At 36.3% G+C, this 8,092-nt stretch overlaps 1 long non-coding RNA gene across 1 annotated transcript; it reads left to right on the forward strand.

The window, feature by feature from the left end:
* The first annotated feature begins 412 nt into the window (after nt 1-412).
* LOC131246701 (uncharacterized) lies at nt 413-5,494 on the forward strand. Its single transcript, XR_009171474.1, has 7 exons — nt 413-885; nt 975-1,064; nt 1,363-3,483; nt 3,748-3,813; nt 3,971-4,028; nt 4,142-4,428; nt 5,130-5,494. It is a non-coding gene; the product is annotated as an uncharacterized LOC131246701 (long non-coding RNA).
* Nucleotides 5,495-8,092: the final 2,598 nt, after the last annotated feature.

The following is an 8,092-nucleotide window of genomic DNA, read 5'->3' on the forward strand; positions in this document are numbered from 1 at the left end:
AAAATCTGACCTTTTGCCTCTGTTGGTGAGAAACTGAGGCCAATAGTCTGCCCTTTTGCCTCGGTTGGTGAGCAACTGAGGCCAAAAATCTGCTCTCAATCATTTATAATTTTTATACAAGAGTGGACCATTTATGATCAAATGGAATCAACCCATTTCTCATCGATTGTGAATGGCTCAGATCGTTCATACGTGCTCCTTTAGTCCACTTATTATGGAGCGAGTGCACATAAAACGTTGTACTCACGAGGGGCGCGGATCAGTGGTAATTCAGTAAATAAGAGAAAAGGAGGGGTGTGTTTGCAATCTATCAACATATATATACCAACAGACACGTGTCATTTCCGCAACTAGAGTTTCAACTTCGTTGAGTGGAAGAGAAGAAAGGAGAGAAATGGCGTTGAAGGTATGTGGAATTTCTAATTTTCCTCTGTAAATTCCTTCAATTACCTCCAATGATGGAATTTCTAGCTTAGGATTTCAGTTTCTTCTGCAGAGATCTTTCTCGATTTCTCTTCTCTCTTTCCGGTTTTGAATCTCTCTGTTTGATTACTTACTCTGCGAATCTCGCCCTACTCCATGTAGAAAACGTGGAGAAGAAATTCAGATCAGTTATTTTTTTTAGATGAAGAAAATCTCGATCGGTTTGTTTTTTTCTTTGGATCTCGAAGAGATGGAACCATTGTTGCATCGATTTTAGTGAAATTCCTTCAGATCTAAAGTAATTCCAGACATGCATAGATTAGAAGGGGGATATTGTTCTAGATCTTATCATGAATCGGGCATATTCTTCTTTGGAATCTCTTTAGGGGAAATTTTAACTTCGTTAGACTGCGGACCGAAGTTAGATCTGATGAGAAAGTGTTGAAATCTTGCCGATTTTTGGTAAGATCTTAGGCCTCTAAGTTCTCTTATCTTTGATTTGTTTTGTACGGATGTTTGGATGTTGTCATCATTTGGAAATTGGTATTCAGAGCAGAAAGCATTGGAATTGTCCAATCTGAAGTAAATGGCCATGATCTGTCTGGTAGAAATGCATGCAAACACAAGGATGCATCATAGATGTAGGATCAATGTGACATACATTTCGATAACAGGTTACTTAAACTTTCAATTCAAGCTTATGTTTGGATTAGCATGACTAATGATTTGATACATTTGGACGGAAACATGAAGATGAAAAATGAAGCAAGTTGCTAGATTTTAACAGAAATTATTTACAAGTAATATTATATTGAGATTCTCAACAAGATTTTCCTGATAATATTGGTCAGTGGTGGAAATCCTACGAACGATTCATGGTTTCCCTCTCTTTTCTTTTCACATTTTCCTTCTCTTTTCTTGTTTGAATTTGTGATCTAGTTGTGTTTGAAGTTCTCCACCTTGAATGGACTGAAAATGCTGAGGAACCTCAGCCTCTCGGGCAATTCTTTCACCGGTCGCCTCAACCCTACCATTGGAACAATTACTTCTCTGCAGCATTTGGATCTGTAGGAAACCAGTTCTACGGTCCAATCCCAGCCCGGCTCATAGAGCTCTGGGGAGTCTTTTAAGGATTGTTCAATGCAGATATTTCAGAACTTGGAAATATTGGATGTGAGTCAAAATTAGATCAGAGGGAAGCTTCCTTCGTTTCATCCATTGCTATCCCTTCGGGTTTTGTGGGTTGGTAAGAATCTGCTAGATGGATCTATACCACCTGAGCTCTTTAGGAGTTCCATGCAGCTGGAAGAACTAGATCTCAGCAGTAATGGATTTTCAAGTAAAGAAATTGCCGATGATTTTAAGTGCATACACATTATCTTTAATCTACACATCCTTGTTTTGCACAAAGTTTCTGTGGAAAGTAATGCATCGGTTGTATTATGCTTTACTGGCCTTTTTTTTTTTGTCAATTATTTGAATTTGAATTTTTGAATCCAACTTGTGGAGCATGTTTTCTGTATGACAATTTTTTGTTGTATGAGAATCCAAGTAAATTCTTGATGTCTGCTCGTAACTTCAATTTTATTGCATTGGGTTTGGGTGGGTGGACTATTATGAGTTGATGTCAGCTTTTAAATTTCCAATGCAAATTTTCATGGTGTTTGAGTTGCTGGCATTACGATGATTTATTTTCTGACAAGAAACTGTATGAGATGTTTTGTAATGGAAAATTTTCTCACTTCTGTTTTCGTATTTTGTAGATATGTAGGGCACTAGCTTACATTCATGGTAATGTTGGAGTATCATACTTGCCATGCAGGCCATGCCTCACTTCAGGTTTTTTCTTTTTAAAAAAAAAGAAGAAGAGGATGAAAGTGAAATACAGAATCAAATGCATATTGAATAATTCTTGATCAATGAAAGTGATTTAAAAAAATAGCTGGAGGGAAACTCACTTCTGACATAGTCCCCTGCCTTGGCGACAACTCTTTTGATAAAGACATCACTTGAACTGAAACCCTTTCCCTGCACATAGTGGTATCATGATCATAATTATAGGGTCCTAGTCATGCATATCATTTCATTGGCAACAACTGCTACTTAAGATGTATTGCAGTATGAGATTTAAAAAAACATACCTGCAGGGCAGGAGGAGCCTTGAAAATCACTGTCTGTAACATCGGGATCTTTAAAATAATAAGAAACCTGTAAAGTTTGCAAGGCAACACAAAAGATCAGCTCCAAGATATTTAAAGGGGAAAAAATATCATCTAGATGAGCAAGATCTACATGATTCTGGAAGATAAAAGCATCAAGCAATCTTGATTGGGTGAGCATTTGCAATTCTACTTAGTTGCATATCTAAAGTTCCAAATTCATCCTTAGAAAATCAGTGTGAGGAATTAAATTGACAGCAAACTAAACCCATGGAATTAGTTCGAAAATAGTAGTTTCTTGATTCGATGTGTTTATCAGTTGGTATTCAAACAGAGTCTCAATAGAGTCGGTATTTCAATTTGAATTGACAGGGAACTAAACTCAGCACATTAGTTACAATTTTCTCATTTATAGATTAGATGAGCATTTGCAATTCAAATCATTTGCGTATCCATACATAGCCTTACAGAATCATTTGCGTATCCAGTCACCTTGGATTAGCTAGAATTGGTAGCTTAGTTTGGTTGTTTGATGTACTAGTTTCCATCTTATTCTGGATTATCATTAATGTGTTATTTGAGGCACTAGTATTCATGTTAGTCTTAAATGTCATGTGCTTCTTCTCAGTTCACATTAGACTACTTTTGGTTTCTCTTTATTCAATTTACAGGAAATATAATATTATGAGGCTTACTTCACATGTAATGTTGTACCCACCATCCATGTAATAGATTTCATTGTGTTTCTTTACATCCATGTAATAGATTTCATTGTGTTTCTTTTTCTCTGTCATTTAATATACTTTAGCTTTTTAAATGTAACAATCTAATATGTCATTTAATATTTTTCTATTGGGATTTTAGAAAACCCCCAGTTCTGCCCAAAACTTGACTCGATCAGGTTGATTTGCTGTGCTTCTAACTGACTCATGAAGTTTCGTGAGCGTTATACCTATTGGTGTTTCCCCTTTTTATCAAATCATACATTTCATTCTTCATATTTTACTATCTAAATCATTAGCTTTGCTTTCTGTATTGTATTGTTTTCCATTTTTAGTTGTTTCCATCTCAAATTAAAAATATAAAAATAAAAATAAAAATAACAAAAAAGAAAGAAGAAAAGACAATCCCTTCTTCTCATGGCAACTAAAATCATATGTATTAGGTTGAGATGGTCCTTCGAGAGCATCCTAATCCGTCTCAAGTGGAGAAGGTGAAACTAATCCTTGGGGTAACTTTCTCCTTTTCAATACTCATCCATACCATAATTCCCTGTTGCTTTATTAATGGTCTCACACATTGGATTTAAAAAATCGAATATTCAAGATCATATCTTTTGCAATTGATGTGATATTATTATTATTATTATTATTATTATTATTAAATAGGAGCATGAAAAAGAACTTAACGAAGCACTTGAGAAGGTCGTTGGTGTATTAGACGATGGTGACTCAAGGACGTTATAATATGCTTATTTCAATTTTCAATCCTTGTTTTTTAATAGGAATTGCATGATCCTCAACTCAATGATTGTCAGTATCCTTTTGTTTTTTTAATAGGAATCGCATTGATTTGCAAGGTGATTATAGCTGAAATAGTCGTTATGTGGGGCTGTTGGACACTTTCATGTGTAAGTATTTCTGATGTAGATAGGCAACATCCTTTGTTTCCTATGACTAATACAAACTGCAGGATGTTTTTTTATGTTGATAGATGCTAACTCCTTTTTGTACTACAGCCCTGTTTGATAGGCTGTGTCAAGGATGATTGGGTTTCTGTACCTCTGTTATGTGGGTAAGAGCAATTGGAGTCTTATGGAATGGATCAACTGTACCTCTGTTATGTGGTACGCTCTGGATCTTAAATCATTTATATTGTCTATGGTTTTTATGCTCTTTTCAGTTTCTTGATCATGTAACCTAAAACTATTTGAGAGTTGTTTGTGTTTAGGAGTGTAAGATCATATATCATGTAATGTTAATGGTGGTCTCTTTATACTTTATATCATATGCATTTGGTCTCAAGATCCTGGTAACTCTTTCTGTGAGTAGTTTTGGACCTGAGCAATTCTGAACAATACCTCTCAAGTTTTGGACCTGAGCAATTTTGAACAATACCTCACGAAATATACATGTAGGTTATACTAGTTCTATTCCGCCCGATCTCAGGCATGTAGAGCTAAAACAGATGACTCTTTGCCATTCATAGATAAACTTCATATAATTCATATCCACTGTAAGCAACTTCCCGTTGATATAATTATGACTGGAGCAAGGTTCTAAAACACGAACTCGACTCTTTGTGGCCCCAATCCGAGGTCTTTGACTTCAACATGGACAACTGTCTGATTATTTAATTGAGGTTTTCCAGTTTTGAAAATGATTATGCTGTAATTGAGGCCCTGTACGAATAATTTTCAGCTCTTATTGAGCCATGGGATGGACCTGCACTTATATCATGTGAAGTTTGTGCTGGAACTGGTTCATGCTTTAATGATTCTGCATGTGACATGAGTATTTTGAACTTATATTTATTGTATAAATGCAGTTACTGATGGCTGCCATCCTGGAGTGACATTGGACCGGAATGGATTGCGCCCCAATCGCTTTTACATTACACATAGTGGACACGTGATCATGGCCAGTGAGGTTGGTGTTGGAGACATCTTTCCAGAAGATGTGGCTAGGAAAGGAAGACATCTGATCGGTCCAAAGGGACCTTACTGAAACAGTTCATGTGGAAGGCTAGGAAAGGAAGACATTTGTAGTCTGTTTTTAAAACTTTAAATAGACCATTAATTGTTTTGTTGATATTGTGTTGATTGTTGTCTTGATGAATGTTAAATGGGTGAAATATGCACAAGGTCAATCATTTGTTGATTATGATATTGTTAGCTTTGGTTGATAGAGAAACGAGGTCAAAAACCGAATTTAGCCTCGGTTGATGCCAAAAGAGGCTAAATCCATCTTTAGTCTCAGTTTTGCCTCAGTTATATAAACTGAGACTACAACTCCCGTGGCTAAAGGCTTTAGCCTCGGTTGTTGAGAATTGAGGTTAAAAATAATTTTAGCTTCGGGTGGAGGCAACTGAGGCTCATATACAAAGTTTCCATAACATGTGGCCCACCTGAATCACTGTGGGGCCCACCCTAGCATACTGCCTTCTATTACCACGGATGTTCATCTTTTGAGAATTATAATTTTTATTCATGGAATTGTCATTAAAATGCCTGTTTTAATCAGTGTTAGCTGAGAATTAGAATGTATTTTCCTTGAATTCCATCCCTTCTTTTTGTTTCCGTTTCTACTTGTACATTGTATTCCAATGATCAGGATTTGATGAAAATTCAGATATTCTTTTCACTTTTTTAAAAAATCTTTTCTAGAAATTCTTGAAATAAATTTTCATTCCTCACTAATTATATATATTTGTGTGCACGTGGAGCTCATGATTGATGATCCAATTTGATTATACCATGGGCAGGTACTTAGCACTAGGACCTACCTAAAGATGACAGTCCTGTCTGGGGATCTGTGGGCCCATTATGATATATATGTTTTATCCACTCCGTCCATCCATTTTGAAAGATCATTTCAGGGCATGATTTAAAAAAAAGAGATAGATTGAAGGCTCAAGTAGCCTGTACCATAGGAAATAGTGGGAATTGAAAGCTTAATGTTGAAAACTTTTTGAGAGTCATGGAAGTTTTAGATCAAGAAGAAATTTATGTTTTCCCTTCATACAAGGCTACGATGACCTAATGAACGTGTTGGTAAACAGTCACAGTGGGCTTAATAAGTTTTCAACAGGAGTTCAATCCCCACTACTTCCTGTGGTGTGGTCCACTTGAGCCTTCATTTTACCTTCTTTTTAGGCTCATGCCCTAAGATGATCTTTCAAAGTGTATAGATGGCGTGGATAAAACACATACATCATGGTGGGTCCTGTAGAGCATATGCCTGAGAAGCCTAGGTGTTGATGGGGTACACCCAATTTGGCCTAGCCAGAGGGCTATAACTTGCAAAACAAATGTACAAGTCGAAAAAACTTGAAGTTTTTTCTACCCATCCACATGTTTATAATATCAGGGCCCATTTCCTGATTGAATCATATCACTTTTTGAAAAGCATGTATAAGCTTAGACTTACTTGATGGATGGATTAGATCTCAGCCAAACCCATGTGTGCACTCGACAAAGCTCTTAATATCATTTGATCATGATTTTCCGCACCTTCGATCTGCATTCTCAAAATAAAGACAGAAGGCGTTTTCTTTAAACTAGCAATTGTGATAAAAAAATTCCTAGTTTATTAGTATGTAGGTGGGTCACACAGTTCCAACCCAAGGCCAAAAGGCCAAAAGGTGTACTAAGAAAATCTTATATTTTAACGTCCCCTCAAACTCATCCATAGATATATATATACGCATGGTGAAAACCCTATCAGTTAAGTGACTTGAGGGGCATGATTACAGGGCAAATGTAGGACCCACGTGATGGGTTAACAAAATCCAACCCGTCCATTAGATGGGTCAGTATAAAATACGCCCAGGACCTGAAAATCATGCTGATATAAAACTAGGTTGGCCACAACATTAGTGAACATTGAACAAGCTAAGGGGGTACTACCATACTTAATTCTAATGGGAGGGCTCAAAATGTTGTGTATATGAAATCCATGCCGTTCAGACACTTCATCTGGTCAGCATTAAGGTTCAGCCTAATGATTTGGTAGTTTTGTAACCAATATAAGTCCCAGTGAAAGTGAAGGTTGAGCGTCCCCTCCCACCTTGTTACCTGTTCTGGGCCCAACTTAGAGGTTTTTTTTTTGTTTTTCTTAAAATTTTATTTATTTATTTTAATATCTATGTTAGGGTTTATTGAGGTATGCATCTGATGGATGGGTCGGATGTAATATATATCCCCACCGTGATGCGTGTTGAACATCAACACCATACATTTGATAGTTCCCCTTTAGTTTACGGGATATCCCAAAAATCAGCTGTATACGGGGACTCAGGTGGGCCATACCATCTAAAACCATGTTAAGACATTCCTAAAATATATAAAAGAACTTGGTGGGGCCCAACCAAATTTTGGATGCGGCTGAAACTTGCTTTGACCCCTCATCCAAGTGGGACACACATAATGATTAAGCTAGATTTCAGAACCACATCTCGGTAGGCCCAATAAATAATTATGAATGTTTTAATGGGAGAATAACCCCTCTCAACTGTTATATGCATGTGGCCCACCAAAGTCATGGATTAACTTGATTTTTAATCTCATGGCCCACCATGAAATGATGCATCCGACTGATGGGGAGATGTTCAACACACATCACAATGGGGCCCACAAAGCTCAACCTCATGAGAAGTTCTCGTAATGCCATTTCCCACACAATTATATATATATATATATATATATATATATATATATATATATATATATATATATATATATATATATATATATATATATATATATATATATATATATATATATATATATA

The sequence above is a fragment of the Magnolia sinica genome, chromosome 5, assembly GCF_029962835.1.
Source record: "Magnolia sinica isolate HGM2019 chromosome 5, MsV1, whole genome shotgun sequence".
In the NCBI taxonomy this organism is placed as follows: domain Eukaryota; kingdom Viridiplantae; phylum Streptophyta; class Magnoliopsida; order Magnoliales; family Magnoliaceae; genus Magnolia; species Magnolia sinica.